Source organism: Aquarana catesbeiana, linkage group LG04 (genome assembly GCF_042186555.1).
Source record: "Aquarana catesbeiana isolate 2022-GZ linkage group LG04, ASM4218655v1, whole genome shotgun sequence".
Classification (NCBI taxonomy): domain Eukaryota; kingdom Metazoa; phylum Chordata; class Amphibia; order Anura; family Ranidae; genus Aquarana; species Aquarana catesbeiana.
Genome location: NC_133327.1, coordinates 336,203,949 through 336,220,155, shown reverse-complemented (window position 1 = coordinate 336,220,155; position 16,207 = coordinate 336,203,949). Strand labels below are relative to the sequence as shown.

The 16,207-nt window shown below is 43.1% G+C and overlaps 1 protein-coding gene and 1 long non-coding RNA gene across 6 annotated transcripts in view; one reads left to right on the top strand and one right to left on the bottom strand.

Moving 5' to 3' along the window:
• LOC141140113 (uncharacterized) overlaps window positions 1–5,103 on the top strand; it is an 84,090-nt gene extending 78,987 nt beyond the window's left edge. The window contains exon 3 of the long non-coding RNA XR_012243895.1: window positions 2,901–5,103. This is a non-coding gene — a long non-coding RNA (uncharacterized lncRNA). The remainder of the gene's footprint in view (window positions 1–2,900) is intronic.
• Window positions 1–16,207, bottom strand: part of ANKRD6 (ankyrin repeat domain 6) — a 345,397-nt gene that overhangs the window by 266,214 nt on the left and 62,976 nt on the right. Inside the window, exon 1 of one of the 5 annotated variants that reach the window (XM_073626932.1) lies at window positions 519–622. The exons of the other annotated variants lie outside the window; for them this stretch is intronic. The gene's annotated coding sequence lies outside the window, so the exon portion shown is untranslated. Of the gene's footprint in view, window positions 1–518; window positions 623–16,207 lie in introns of those variants that run through there. 5 annotated transcript variants of the gene reach the window in all.

Here is a 16,207-nt window from a genome sequence, read left to right as displayed (position 1 = left end):
TATTTCCTTAAATTGCCCACAACTATTACTCTACTCTAGTATTAGAATTCTAGGAATGTAAACTTCAAGCACCAGGTAAATATTTATGGAATGTGTCATAGACTTTTACAAACCTCTCAATGAACACCAGAAAGCTCCACAGTGTCTGTGCTGCCCATAAAACCAAGCAAGGTTATTTTGCATTTTGCGAGAAAAGATTGCCTCGCAGTCGATCAGTGACCCATAACTCATACTAAATGAACTACACACTCATGGGAATGTATGGTTGTGACCATCAGCTTAAAAAAAGTTTACTTGCTACTTCATCGACACATTTCACATTTTGTAGATAGGTCTCCTATGTGTTGAGGTTGTGAACAGTGCTACGTATGATAGAAGGGTGTGTGACTGCTTGAACAATGCCTCTGGCTAGCAGACCACAACACCACACAAAGAGATCAATACCCATACTGGACTAATTGATATAGAATGCAACACGAGCAAGGCAAATAAAGACAATGAAATATAATGATACTTACACTTATATGTTCTCTAATTCTGCGAAAACCAGAGAAATGAAAAAAAGAAGGTATCCTCTAGTTGAAGAATTTGAAATAAATGGTACAGCTCCAGGACATCTGTGGAACTCAATGCACTAATCCCATACAGGCTGGCCAGAGGACACTGCTGCATAATTTACATGTCAAAGGAAGGCTTTCCTATGGTCCTATTGTGTGCATGGATGGTTTCCTAAGCAGCAGCCTTGTAGTAGGCAGCGCTGCAAGCATGCCTAAATAACAAGCCATTTCATTTTAGCCAAAAAAAAAAAAAAAATAGGCAGTCAAAAATAATATACCATGTGTCATAACAGTGTACTTCTGAATAAGTGGATGACTGAACACTAATGATGATATAGTACCCTTCTAAAATCACCATGTCATGCAAAAACAGAAAATCTAACAAACAAGTAAAAAGCAAAACTCTGACTCAAACAAATTACCTTATTATTCTTTCTAGATCCAATTTGTAAAGATTCCTTTTGCCTGATGTCCTTGTGCTCTTTAAAATGCCACTAAAGGCAGGCAGCCATATTGTGATATCAGCCAAAATTTAAAGTGTTTTGCTGGAAACAAATAACCTGCTGCTTCATTTCGTACCTCTGCAATGCCTCTACTTCTAGACAACAGACTTAACTAAAACTGGTACATCCGACAAGGTCTCTGCATTCATTACATACTGGTGACAGGTGGCAGTTTATTTTAAATCAGGCTGACTTAAATCCTAAAAAACCTGACCACTATTTGGCTTATTTTAAACAGTTCAGAAAGAAGGGCAGCACATTAACCACAGTAAACCTGCTTTTTTCAGTTAGGTTGAAAGCCAACTTCTGTTACTGCAAATTATAAACAATTGGTTGTTAAGAATTATTCTGAATGGTATTGTTACTATAATGTCCTTGGAAAACCTATACTGGTATAGTGTATTATCATTTACAACCGGTTACACATCTTCTGACATCAAAACCGGGCACATTCTAACAAAAACTGGCAGTGTGAATTTTTACTTGCAGATCTTGAAGCTGTTTAATACACGCTTTTATGTGCTTATAGCGTTTTATGGTATGGCCACCATAAAAGCTGAACTCCCGCCTGCATTGCAGGGGTTAACTGCTTGTTTATACCTACGGGACAAGGTACAACAGTTTTTCTTATCTGATCCTCCATTCTCGCAGAATCTTATGCAGTGCTGGACCTGCACTCTGGTGGTCTAAGGTTCTCTGACTTCATCAAGACTGATTGCAGGGACCATGAGGGACAGCCAACTGCCAACATGGGGAATACCGTTTGTCGGGGGGAGCAGAAAATCAGGAAAGTAAAAGTGTACCTTTAGCTTCCCAAGCACGATTCTGCCTCTCCACCCCTCCTCCTGTCCTCTGCAGGAATAGTGTTTTTCTTCTCTTAACTCTTTTTTTTTTCCATATAAAGTCTGCTCTGCCTCCCTATGCACATCACTCGCCTTAGGCGAATTATGTGCACACTGCCTGCTGTACCTCCCAGGATATGTACATCACATATCCCAGGAGGCATAGGCTTTCCTTGAGGAAAGGGGGAGGGGGCGGGCCTGTCATTGGAAGGCGTGCCGGCTGAACCCGAAACAGCGCGGGACCTAGCGCCGCCAGAAGAGAAAAGTCTCTTAGCTGGACAGAGCTGGATCTGCTGGGTGAGTATCAAGTTATCAGAACTCACCACCAGGTAGGCAAGGCTTTAAAAATAGGGGGAGGGGGTGTAGGGTACAGTTCCTCTTTAAGATGCTGTTAGTGTCCCCTAGTCTAAATAGGCAGTTAACCTTTGCAGTGTGAGGGCAGCCCCCATTGCAAGGGGAGGACTTTCAGTTTTTCCAGAGTTCAGTCTATCTCATGGGACCATACATTGTATCAATAAATTAAACAATCCTCCCAGTGTACATCATTTTTCCTCCTCTATGCATACTGCATTTTGGATAATCTCCTTGCCTTGTCATAGTAAAGCTAAGGCTGACCACAGGGTAGATAGAAAAATCTTGTGTTGTTTCACAGGATGGCATCTGGTGACCTGGTCACAAGTCCATGCATTCCGCTAAAGGAGGAAGCTTGGGATAAAGGTTAGTGGAATATTAATGGATGTAAAAGGTCTAACTCTCCATCAGTGTCATGACTACAGTCACCAAATAATTGCCTGGGCTCATGTAGTAAGTGTTGGGCGTGTCCGAAATGGGAAATATCGGATAAAGCTCTATGTGAAAATAGCTGGAAGTGACCAGAGAAAAGGATGCAGATAACACAAAAGTAGTAGCAAACACTTTACAAGAATAGTGGCCCTGACAACAGCAGGTGTAGTACAATCTCCTTCCTCACCTCATTTTCTTTTCCTCCTGCATTTCAGGAAGAAGAGAATCCTGATTCATCAGCAGGTTCCTCCTCTGAAGAACCAGAAGTCAATCCTAGAGGGTTCAAATTTGCCCTTTTCCAGTCTTTTGTAAGGACAACAGTTTGAGCAACTATCCAATGGGAAGAGTCACCTAAAGCTCAGAAGAAGCAAAGCAAGTTCTACATGCATTTTCAGTGGGAGATGTCTACCTTTTCGTTCATGAAGAAAAGTAAAAAGCTGGTGTGAGATTAGTGGGGGAAGATCAATAGAAAAGCTTCCAAGCAAAACTGACTAACAAAGCTGTACCAATTTAGACAGGATGAGATGAAACACCTTGAAATGCACACCATTAGTTGACAAGTCTTCAATGCAACCTGCAAGATCTGTCATTCTCTCACTGGAGGACGTGGTGTCATTCAGGGAGATCTTATGATAGTAGACTAGATCTTAGTCTGAAAAAGATGTATTTGGCAGTGGGGTTGCGGGGGGGAAGCGTGTCACGCTTCCGTGGCCCTGACAGCTCTCGAAAGGGCAGTGAAGGTCTGGGTAGACAACTTGGAAGCTGTAGTCCAGTCTGGAAAGGAGAAGGAATATACAGTAACTTTTCTGGAAGGATCAAAGTTTTTTGAAGTCTGATTTCAACTTGCGCTATGCTGTTTTCAATTACAGCCAAGAAGCACCCTAGACTTAAACCCTGGATTGCAGACCCTGGATCCAAGCAAATGTGGTGTAAGATTTCTTGTGGGAGGCAATCACTCTTTGGTAACAAGCTTCATAAAGCATTATCAAAGAACATGGGTGGCAAGCCAGGGCTGATACCACAAAACATGCATCTGATGAAACAGAAAAGGTTTCAGTTAAGACACCCTCAGAACACTCTAGGGAAGCTGAAAACTATAAACTGGGAAGGAAGTTTAGGAGGTTATGAGGTGATACATAATCTTCTTTCTCAAAGTCCTCTACTTTGGGTGGACAGGAGTAGGATGGCTGAAGGATGTGGCTGCCCAAAACTGTGCCTTGGAGACCAGTTTGTCAATTTTGGCCAGTCAAACGTGGCAGTTTCATCACCCACCAAAAGACAAATTCATTCCCACAAAATTTGGGGGGGCATTCAAACAAGAAAAGCATTTTTCTAAAGTACCTATCAAACTTCTGGAATACCTATTAGAACTTCTGGAAAAATAGGATGTTCTTCACATGCCACAGGACTAAAGATTTTGGGGATTTTACTCTCTGATATTTTTGGTAAAGAAGAAGACTAGAAACTGGAGACTGGTGTAGCACCCTCTAGGCAGGTAGGTGCTAGAGTGATGATTTTTTGGTTAGGATTAGGTAAATTTAGGCAGGCCTGGCTGGCAGCCAGGCCTGTTTGTTTTGTTTTGGTCTGGGCTGGGAGTGGCTCAGTGTAGCAGCTAGTGACTCACAGGCAGCATCACTGAGACCTCACTCTTCTTTCTATAAGATTCTAGAAAGAGAGGAGAGGAGAGGTGGCGCTGCGTGGGGTGTTTCGAGGAGCCCTGACCAATCCCCAAACTGGATTGGCAGGGGGCAGGCCTCCTTAAATACCAAGGCTAAGCCCAGCTGGGGGGGGTTGGAGTTGTTCAGAGCGGTGGAGATGGAATGCTAGGCTGTCGGGGCCTTTGAGGGAGCCCCCCAGTCTGGGAGGGTGGGGGGTGACCTTGGGCCTGGGCTCGGTGTGGACAGGGCCCTTCAAGAAATCGTGGAGGCATCCTGGACAGGAGGAACAGGAGGAGCAAGAGAGGACAGCAGGAGAGAGCATTGCCGGGCAAGTCTCCAGAGAGAGGAACAACTGGTCGCAGCCAGGAGGGCTGGTGAGTGACACGCACAGTCAGGAGGACTGGGAAGGCACACCTGAGAGGACTGGGAGAATTCAGCCTGGGATGGGTGCAGAGCCAGTGGAGTGGACTGTGGTGTCGTGGAGAAGGGCAGCTGCAGCCAGGGGGGCTGGCAGGGCCTAAAGATGGGTTACTGGGCTCAGTAGCTGAAGTTAGAACAGCTAGCACCAGAAACTTTCTATTGCTACACTATAGGGGCCCGCAGATCCTGCCTGCAAAAGGCAGTTGCTAAGGCCTGGCTGAGCCGGTGTCAGGCCTAACCATGTGGTGCTAGCTGTGCCTGGAAGCTCAAGCAAGTGCTGGAGGAGCTGAGGAGTAATAGTCTGCAGCAAGAGTTGTGCTGGAGGTAGATTGGCGTGTATATACAGGCGTATATATAGTTTGCCCCAAGCATGTGCTAGCAATTTCATTGGGCATCCCATACTTCACTTACCCCTTCCAAGCTCAATCCCCTCAATAAAATACAAAAAAATAAATGTTATGGACTGTTCATTGTCTTGGAGTGTCTGAGAAGTAAATGCTGGGCTGGGCAGGGTGACAGGTGGGCCACATCACTTAGCAGCCCCTATGAGGGTACTGCTACACTGGTAATTTATTTTGGGTTCTTAACAAACACATTTGTTCAACACTTCAAGATAGAATGTGTCAAGGCTATATCACAGGCGATCCTTCCTGGCAACTGGATGCTATCCATTGATTTAAAAGATGCTTCAACCCATTTGGGAAATACACCAAAAGTTTGATTTGCACTGGCAGGCTATCATTATCAGTTTATGTGTTTACCATTTGGTCTCTCTTAACCTCCCCACAAATATTTTCAGAACTTCTGTTAGCAGTTGTCTCGTTAATCAGTCAGGTCAGCTTCTGTGTCAAAGAGACATGGTGCTGCAGACTCTGGAAAGATTCGGCTGGGTCATCAACCACAACCAAAATCAGTTAGACCGCATGTAATACTTGGGTACAATACAGGTTTCCAATTCACTGGTGAGTAGGAAGATTCCTAACATCAGGGATTGAGTATCCATAGTCGGGTTGGTTTCTCACCTGCCAGAAGCCCTACACTTCAAAGTTATTGGGACATTAGCAGCTAAGATACCAATAGTTAAATAAGCACAGTGGCATATTCTAGTGTGCTTTCCTCCCTCTGTGGACATCTGGGTCCCTTTGACACAGAAAGCTGAACCCCATCTTCCTCTTATTCCTTTTATAGCTAAGTTCAGCAGCAGATCCGGCATTAACCAGTGGTGGCCACGGCGATCCTACCTATTGGGTCAAGGCACCCAAGATTTCTAGTTCACCATTCAACATCCATCGCAATTGCTTTGAACTTCAGCTCTGTTATCTCCAGTATTATCGTGCACCTGTTCCCTGCTCAACCCTGTGGAGCCACATGTTCAGCATGTGCTGGCCTTTCTTCAGTCCAGCTTGGGGAAGAATCACAGCCGGAGTTCCCTTGAAGTGCAGAAGTATGCTCTGTAAACATTTACCAAGTTATTGTGGGCAACCAGTTCTTATGTCAATTTCTGACAGAAACCCTCTCTAATAAACCCCCTAAAAGAACTTTATTTCCCAAGTAGGAGTTACCGCTGGTGCTAGACTATCTCATAGAGTGCCTTTTAGATGTCTCCAGTCATGTAGTCTTTGTCTTCCATCTCTGAAGAGCATCCTTTTTGATTGCAATAACCTCTGTTTGCATGCACTTGGGTACAAAGATTCCTATCTGGTGTTTTACCCAGACAAGGTGGTTCTAGTAACCATGCTATGTTTTCTTCCAGAGGTAATCTTGTCTTTTCATGTTAATCATTAACTTGTTCTGCAAATTCTCCAGTTACAAGGGGCAGGCCTACATCCCCTGGACATTGCCAGAGTCCTCAGAGCCTACCTGGAGGCCACTGATTCATTTAGATGCTCAAAGCATCTGTTCATCATTAAACAAAGGAAGAACAACGAGAGATAAACATCTTTCAGAACATAACATTTTTACTAATGGAGAAGGAATCAGCAAAAGGGATGTATCTTACTGATGCAAGCTGTATCCTTTGTGCTGATTTTTCTGTTTGTGATTTTGGCTGCAATAAGGTTTTAATCATCGTCTCTCATTTGTTTAGTTATTTCTTTTTATTATGATGCCAGGGAGTGATCAGTAAAATGGAAAATGCATGTCCAAATACTTAAAGTAGAACTATAAGCAAATCTTTTTTATTTCAATTTGGATAGAGTTAGGCCAGACTGGTGCGACATACGCTCCGAATTTGGTAGCACATATCGCATGATGTGTACAAATCAATGGTTCCCTATGAAAGCCATCTTAACTGGTCTGACACAAGTCGGTCCGACTTTGAAAAAGGTTCCTGTACTACTTTGGTCCGACTTTGGTCTGTTTTCAGACCATTCAATATCATTGAAGTCTGATCAGTCGGATCCTCGTTCTAAGCACCCAACTTGTAACATCCAACATGGTGATTACAGCAGCAGGAAAGGGAATTTATGTCACACTGGGATTATTCTGATTGGTCAAAGGACAAGTCGGACTATCTCAAAGTCAGAGCAAAATCGTATCCTGGTCATTCAAGTTAGATGGAACTAGAACCGATGTCACAGGGCAAAGTCAGATCGACAGTCGTACAACAGTTGTGTCATACTCTTGGGGCCCCCAGGATTTTCTTTTACTTTTAATGCTAATGTTAAACAGGAAAAATTGAGATGGTGAATCTCCCTAATGGGGGTACAGACACCAATAAAATGGACAGATGTTCTGATCCCTCTCCCCTCAATCCAAAACTAAAAACAAGTTTTCCCTTTAGTTATACTTTACGACGATAGGTAAAGAAAGCAGTGGCGGCTGGTGAAATTTTAGGATGGGGGCGCCAGACCCTGCCCTTCCTTTTGACCCCTCCCACTTGGTGAAAACGGCGTGGTTTCAGTGAAATAGTGGGCGTGGCTCTAAGGTGGCGTAGTTAGTGTCTGAGATGAACGAGGGATGGAGGGAGAGGGAGAGAGGGATGGAGGGACAGCAGGCCCAGATCCTACACAACAATAGAAATATGTGCATTCTAGAAAGTTTAATCAGCAGATAAAGATATTCCAAACACCTGGTGTTAGCACTTCAATCATCCCGGCACCATGGTTGTTATGGTGTCAGGATGATTGAAGCGCATTATTTCTATTATTACATAGTAATATAAAATTAAATAATTCAACTCACCATAATGCAGAATCATTGGGAGCCCTGAGCATGTCACTAGCCACGTCGCCTGCCACCAGATGCCATCAGGTGTCCCCAGTGGACTTCGTCCTTACATGCAGCCTGTGTGCCATAAAATGCAGCCTGTGTCCCACCAAATGCAGCCTGTGTCCCACCAAATGCAGCCTGTGTCCACCAAATGCAGCCTGTGTCTCACCAAATGCAGCCTGTGTCCACCAAATGCAGCCTGTGTCTCACCAAATGCTGCCTGTGTCCCACCACATGCAGCCTGTGTCCCACCACATGCAGCCTGTGTCCACCAAATGCAGCCTAGCCTGTGTCCCACCAAATGCAGCCTGTGTCCCACCACATGCAGCCTGTGTCCACCAAATGCAGCCTGTATCCACCAAATGCAGCCTGTGTCCACCAAATACAGCCTGTGTCCACCAAATGCAGCCTGTGTCCCACCAAATACAGCCTGTGTCCACCAAATACAGCCTGTGTCCACCAAATGCAGCCTTGCCTGTGTCACATCGAAATAGGAGAGAGGAAGTGATATCAAACTCAGAGGTCAATCAAACCACCTGGCCGTAGTAATAGATACTACGAGCGCCGAGTGGAAGCTACTCGGCGCTTCGGAAAGCAACCTTTCCGAAGACAGAAAACAGGAAGTGATATCAAACTCAGAGGTCAATCAAACCACCTGGCCGTAGTAATAGATACTACGAGCACCGAGTGGAAGCTACTGGCGCTTCGGAAAGCGCCACAAGGCGGGATAAAAGCCCGCAAATGAAGTGCCGCGTCTGCAATCTTGTGACTGCATAGATGTGGCGCTTCCCATAAGTGCACTGTGTCCGGAGTCGCACTGTGTCCAGCGTCTAAACATAGTGCACTTAAGGACCTTTTTTATTTTTTTTTGTTTTTTTAAAGGGCCAGTATTGAAAAAGGTTTTGTGTTTTTTTTTGTGACTGCCTGGGGGGGGGCGGCGCCCATGTGCCCCCTATGGACGGGCCGCCACTGAAAGAAAGATATTTGAATATGAATTTTCTGGTTTCATGATGTTTGTGATGTGCAATATACAGTATTTATGATGCTAATGTTTCTATAAAAACACAAGCTTGCAATAAGTGTTATGAAATAATAAAATAGATCTAATTTATTAATGATTCTGACTGGCATGTTAAAATTTGATATGAAAACAACGTAGAGTGCAGCTTTTAAGGAGACAGTAAACAATTGGAATCAGATTTTAATAATTCAATATAGACAAAACTACAAACCATAGTTGTGTGGGATTGTTTTATACAAAAGAATGCTGGTATGAGATAGGCACCGGTTGTGTCTCAGTTAGTACATACACCACAACTATCTGTAGCCCATGGGACTTTTATCGAGCCACAACACTGAGGTAAAATATAAGAAAATTTATTACATGAAAAAATATATATATTATTATACAACACATATCATTATACGTGTATATCAACATTGAAGAAACATAATTAAATGGCATTCAGAAACCCTCAAGTTTGAAAAGACCTTACATCAACATATGACAACTGAGCTGATGCTGTCTGTAACGAGCCCCTTGCTCGCTCGGTTCCACTCTCCCGACACTCCTCTGCTCTATAGAATCAGATTGCAGATCACAACACCTGATGGTTCGGTCATCCGATGCTCCGGGACTAGAACTACAGCTATGTGCCATTCTAATCCAGTTGTGTAGCTCAGAACAAACACCAGGCAGGCTGTATGTAAGTTCAAACAGGAATCTCTTTTATTGAAAGGAATACAGGCTCTTTTATACAGTAAAAGAGGAGGTGTATACCTCCTGCTCATATTACTCTGAACATACACCTGTGACCAGAAACCTAATTAACATGGGCTAATTAACTAATCCCTTTAGACAGCCTAGATGACTCAGACATGACCTTTAGGCCAGACTGGCTGTCTTGTAGCTCAGAAAACCCAATCAACATTATCACAAATCCTCACCGAACTCTTCTTCACACAATAGCAGAGTTAATTAACACAAACAACAATGGGGATCTAATGACCCTTAGATCCCATACTAGATTTATTTACAATACACATTCTAGCAGGCAACAGACAGACAGGTGGCTGGAATTGACATCAGCATCTCCTAACAGTATTTGTCCCAGCATTATGAATCAGCCAGTATTTCTAATATGGCAAATCCAGGGTCCCCAGAGTCTGTGTGTCCTGGGGGACCAGGACCCGAATCCACAGTAATACCACCTCAAGGGTCCCCAGGCATACAGCTCACCAAGAGCACCGTTCCCCCAAATGCCAGGGCCCGCGATCGATCGGCAAGAGGCCAGAATTCAGTCCCCTCCAAAAGTCTCTCTCCCGGCTAGGTCTGTCACACTGTCCATCAATCAAGATGGTCTGTGCTTAGATCCTCTACACGTTTCATGAAACTTGCTTCCTCAGGAGGAGCACACAGGGATATATGAAGATAGAAGGCATATGAGAGGTTGAAAGGAAAAATAATAATAATAATAATTAAAAAATCCCCATCAGGCTTGATGTTATAAACTTACATAGTTATGGAAGCTATACAAAAAACCTACACGTATATAAAGTAGTGTGATTAACTTATAATTAAAATCCAATCGATGAAACTTCCAAATGTTTAACAGTGCATGAGGGGGCCATCCCAGATGCACAATAGACTCTACCCGGGAGTCATAGAGAGGCAGGAAAGATGGAAAGGACAGGTGCCCAATATGTGGATCTCCAAGCGTTCCAAGAGATCTCAATGAAAGACAAGAACCAAAAATTCCAAACAGTCACAACAAAAATGGCCTGGTGAATGTACAAATAAACCAATTGATTATTGGTGCAATTATTATCCCTAAAGTAAGGCAAATTTGCTGTGCTTAGACTCTAAAACAACAAAGATGTGTCTATTAAGACAATAAAACAAAGTGACTAGTGCTGTTGATAATGGAGACTTAGTGCAGCACAAAATGAAACATACTTATTAGGAGCTGGTGTATGCAGCTATTAAGCTGTCAGCCGTTTAACCTCTCATATGCCTTTTATCTTCAGATATCCCTGTGTGCTTCTGAAGAAGCAAGTTTTTATCTCACAAAACGCATAGAGGATCTAAGCAATGACCATCTTTATTGATGGACAGCATCAGCTCAGTTGTCATATGTTGATGTCAGGTCTTTTCAAACTTGAAGGTTTCTGAATGCCATTTGATGATGTTTTTTAACTGTTGATATACATGTATAATGATGTGTGTTTTATAATAATAAATGTATTTTTTCATGTAAAACATTTTCTTATATTTTACCTCGGTGTTGTGGCTCGATAAAAGTCCCATGAGCTATAGATAGTTGTGGAGTTTTGTGGGTTAGTGCCCTTACAGAAGCCCAATCACATCTAGGATATTATTCAAAACCGTATATTCGTTGTTACCTTTTGGTGTAGAGGATGCCAGCGCAGGAAAGGTCAGTATGCAAACATGAGGGGTAAGTTTGCATTAGGGAGAGTCAGTATTAGGTTATAATAGGGCTTATATAAAGGACCTTTATCAAAGGGGGCATATCTCGGTACATTTGAGGCCTGTATTAAAAATATTTGTGTCAAGCACTGAGTGCTAAAAACGAATGTGACAATATCACTGTTTTCATGCTGGTCAGTTTTTGGCTGAAGATTCTTACACCACACAGCCATATTTTTATCTTTCTTCTACAAAGGATAATTGATTACAAAGTGATATACTGTTAAAAGTAACACAAATATTAACAATTTACATAACAATGTGGCAAAATAGCATTTTATAATTATTTATAGTGGGTTGGGAAATGAAAGAAAGGGACAATACAGAAACCCTGAAAGGGGCTTCAAATAGGCCAGACTGGGATTAGTAAGCATTGATGGAATATAAAGAGCTACAGATCACATTTGTGTATAGTACTAAACTTTACCAAGTGAGGGGAGCAATAATTGTACAAAAAGAGTAGCCTACAGAAGCCCACACTTTGAAGAATTTTAAACTCAGGTTTTGGTAGCCTTAACCACGAACAACTACAGTCAGGTCCATAAATATTGGGACATCAACACAATTTTAATCTTTTTGGCTCTATACACCACCAAATGAAACAAACAAGATGTGCTTTAACTGCAGACTTTCAGCTTTAATTTGAGGGTATTTACATCCAAATCAGGTGAACGGTGTAGGAATTACAACAGTTTGTATATGTGCCTCCCACTTTTTAAGGGACCAAAAGTAATGGGACAATTGGCTGCTCAGCTGTTCCATCGCCAGGTGTCTGTTATTCCCTTATTATCCCATTTACAAAGAGTAGATAAAAAGTCCAGAGTTCATTTCAAGTGTGCTATTTGCATTTGGAATCTGTTACTGTCAACTCTCAATATGAGATCCAAAGAGCTGTCACTATCGGTGAAGCAAGCCATCATTAGGCTGAAAAAACAAAACAAACCCATCAGAGAGATAGCAAAAACTTTAGGTGTGGCCAAATCAACTGTTTGGAATATCCTTAAAAAGAAAGAACACACCGGTGAGCTCAGCAACACCAAAAGACCCGGAAGACCACAGAAAACAACTGTGGTGGATGACCAAATAATTATTTCCCTGGTGAAGAAAACACCCTTCACAACAGTTGGCCAGATCAAGAACACTCTCCAGGAGGTAGGTGTATGTGTGTCAAAGTCAACAATCAAGAGAAGACTTCACCAGAGTGAATACAGAGGGTTCACCACAAGATGTAAACCATTGATGAGCCTCAAAAACAGGAAGGCCAGATTAGAGTTTGCCAAACAACATCCAAAAAAGCCTCCACAGTTCTGGAACAACATCCTATGGACAGATGAGACCAAGATCAACTTGTACCAGAGTCATGGGAAGAGAAGAGTATGGAGAAAGAAAGGAACTGCTCAAGATGATCCAAAGCATACCACCTCATCAGTGAAGCATGGTGGTGGTAGTGTCATGGCGTGGGCATGTATGGCTGCCAATGGAACTGGTTCTCTTGTATTTACTGATGATGTGACTGCTGACCAATGCAGCAGGATGAATTCTGAAGTGTTTCGGGCAATAATATCTGCTCGTATTCGGCAAAATGCTTCAGAACTCATTGGACGGCGCTTCACAGTGCAGATGGACAATGACCCAAAGCATACTGCAAAAGCAACCAAAGAGTTTTTTAAGGGAAAGAAGTGGAATGTTATGCAATGGCCAAGTCAATCACCTGATCTGAATCCGATTGAGCATGCATTTCACTTGCTGAGGACAAAACTGAAGGGAAAATGCCCCAAGAACAAGCAGGAACTGAAGACAGTTGCAGTAGAGGCCTGGCAGAGCATCACGAGGGATGAAACCCAGCGTCTGGTGATGTCTATGTGTTCCAGACTTCAGGCTGTAATTGACTGCAAAGGATTTGCAACCAAGTATTAAAAAGTGAAAGTTTGATGGATGATTGTTAATCTGTCCCATTACTTTTGGTCCCTTAAAAAGTGGGAGGCACATATACAAACTGTTGTAATTCCTACACCGTTCACCTGATTTGGATGTAAATAACCTCAAATTATAGCTGAAAGTCTGCAGTTAAAGTGCATCTTGTTTGTTTCATTTCAAATCCATTGTGGTGGTGTATAGAGCCAAAAAGATTAGAATTGTGTCGATGTCTCAATATTTATGGACCTAACTGTATATTTTACTGACTGAATGCTCAAATAATAACATCTGTGATCTTGTCTGTATTACCTGTATAGCATAATGATGTTGAGTTTCTTCTACACATAACCTGACTATGATGTTGAGTTTCTTCTACACAACATTGTCTCTCATACATTTACTTGTCTTAAGGGGATTGTTTATGTTCATACGCTAAGAACCAGCATATTTTCCTGTTAAACATCACTGTTAGAATGTAATTTACTGCACAAGGGACAAGGTCTCCGCACTTTCAGCTGCTACACAGGTTAAACCGTCACATGCTTTGCCTGTCTTTGTAATGATGGTAAGATTTATGCTGGCTGGCTGTTTGCTTCATCTGCCTCCTTGGAACCAGCATCTTTCTGCCAGGAATGTATTTCACAATACAGCTGCAGAGTACTCTAAAGAGCAGAAGCGTGTGAATAACAGTAAATGGGAAAACTCACAGCGATGTCAGTTTTACCCAGCAAAGTTAATAGATGGTAACATGTGATCATTGCCCTTTTGGTTTTAGAAAAGATCGATGAGGAGGCAGGGGTTGATTTACTAAAACTGAAGAGTGCAAAATCAGGTGCTGCTGTGCATGGTACCCAATCAGCTCCTAACTTTGTTCAATTAATCTTTGACAAAAAATCTGAAAGCTGGTTTCTATGCAGAGCTGCACCAGATTTCGCACTCTCCAGTTTTAGTAAATCAACCCCATAGTGTACATACTGGCTAAGCTGGAAAAGATCCAGTCAGGTGATACCTTATGCCAGTCAGCTGTATAGCCTCTTATCACAATGGCCGTTTGATTATGATGGAAGGTGATTACATATATATATACAGACAGCAGTCATCCTTCAAATTCATTGTGGGGTTGATTTAGTAAAACTGGAGAGAGCAAAATCTGCTGCAGTTCTGCAGAGAAATCAATCAGCTTTAGATTTTGTTGCCAAAGCTTAATTGAACAAGCTGAAGTTAGAAGCTGATTGGCTACCATGCACAGCTGCACCAGATGTTGCACTCTTCAGTTTTGGTAAATCAACCCCTGTAACTGCATTTTTTACAAATATCCTGCTGATATTTGGTCTTGTACCCTGCACTTTTGACTTGAATAACACTAAGAGTAACGTTAGACATTACAGATGTAGCTTCCTGATGTTTTGGCAGGGTTGCTATTAAATTTATTTGCCAGGTAATAGTTGCCTTGGCCAATTGTTAGGAGGTCAATTGATTTTGCCCTAATTCTGGAATTGCTGCACTTCTCTTTTCTGTCACTAGATGGCCGGGTATCTGGTGACATTAGATAAGACAAGGGCACCGCAAGGATAGATTAGGAATGAATGGGGTGTTTTCTTGGGTCCCTTGGCCTGCTGGGAAAACCTATTTATTTGGGTGGAGTCAGGTGATCAGGGTTCTGTGCCACCTGGACGGCTGTCTGGGTGGACATGTGTTGTATTGCCCCAAGCTCCTAGGCCAGAAACCTAAGGCCTATCCCGGGGACATCTGGCTGCTAGGCTATCTGAGAGCCTATCCAGAAGTAGTTCAGGGTTGGGACTGCGGGCTTGTAGTCCAACCAGAAGTAACAGTTCCACCGCCAGGAACCCAGGTGGTCGGAGGTAGAGGGGAAGCTGTCGCCACAAAGGAACCACCCACCTTGCTACCGGAGACCACAGTGAGTGAGCTGAGGCCAGTACCAGAGCAGACTTCTCACCAACCGGGGACGGTGAAGAAGTGGGAAAGCATCAGCAAGTGCCAAGTCAGGGACCCAGCCGGACAGCAGAGGTGACGCTTGTGGAATGTCAAGCCAGGGACCTAACATATCGGCAGGGGTGAAGCTTGAGGAGTATCTGTGAGTGCCCAGCCAGGGACCCATCAGTGAAGCACGGGTGACGCTTCAGGAAGATATTGAGTGCTACAGTGAAAGAGCTCAGGGGATCCAGTGGCTAGTGGATCTGCAGTCTAGTGAGAGAGACTGGGAGCTTGTTAGGGTGAAGATCCACAGTGAGTGAGTGTGGGGTACAGAGAACTATTCGTGTTGCAGATAGTTGAATACCTTTAGTAACAGCTACAAGATCGTTGCCATAGGAGACAGTGATCCTGCCTATACAGAAGTGGTGTCCGGCTGGAGGCCTTCACCTGTATAGCTGTCTACCTGAAAAAGTCTCGGAGTCTGTCAATTAACATTGCATCTACCTAAGGGTGTCTTGGCCCTAATCCTCTCTCCCACAGTTCTGTTTAAGAGACAATAAATCTCTTTGCATTCAAAATTGTCTGGCGACCACCTCTGCATCTTGCATTACACCCACCATGCCTTGTAACCCACTCTACACTGTCAGCTGTCCTTAACTCTGAAAGTCACCATTGGGCTACAGGGGCCCGGGACTTTGCTACACAAAGATAACTCTTTTACCCCAAAAGCTAATACTTTGCTAACGTGTGCACCATTGTAGAATTTATCTACTAATTCTCTTGGACACTCCTGAAGCAAGATCTCCCTATGAAAGTTCAAAATGTCTGATTCCTCCTGCAGTATTAACTGTAAAGATTTCCTGTACTTGAAACAAATATTGCTAAAGCCTTAAAA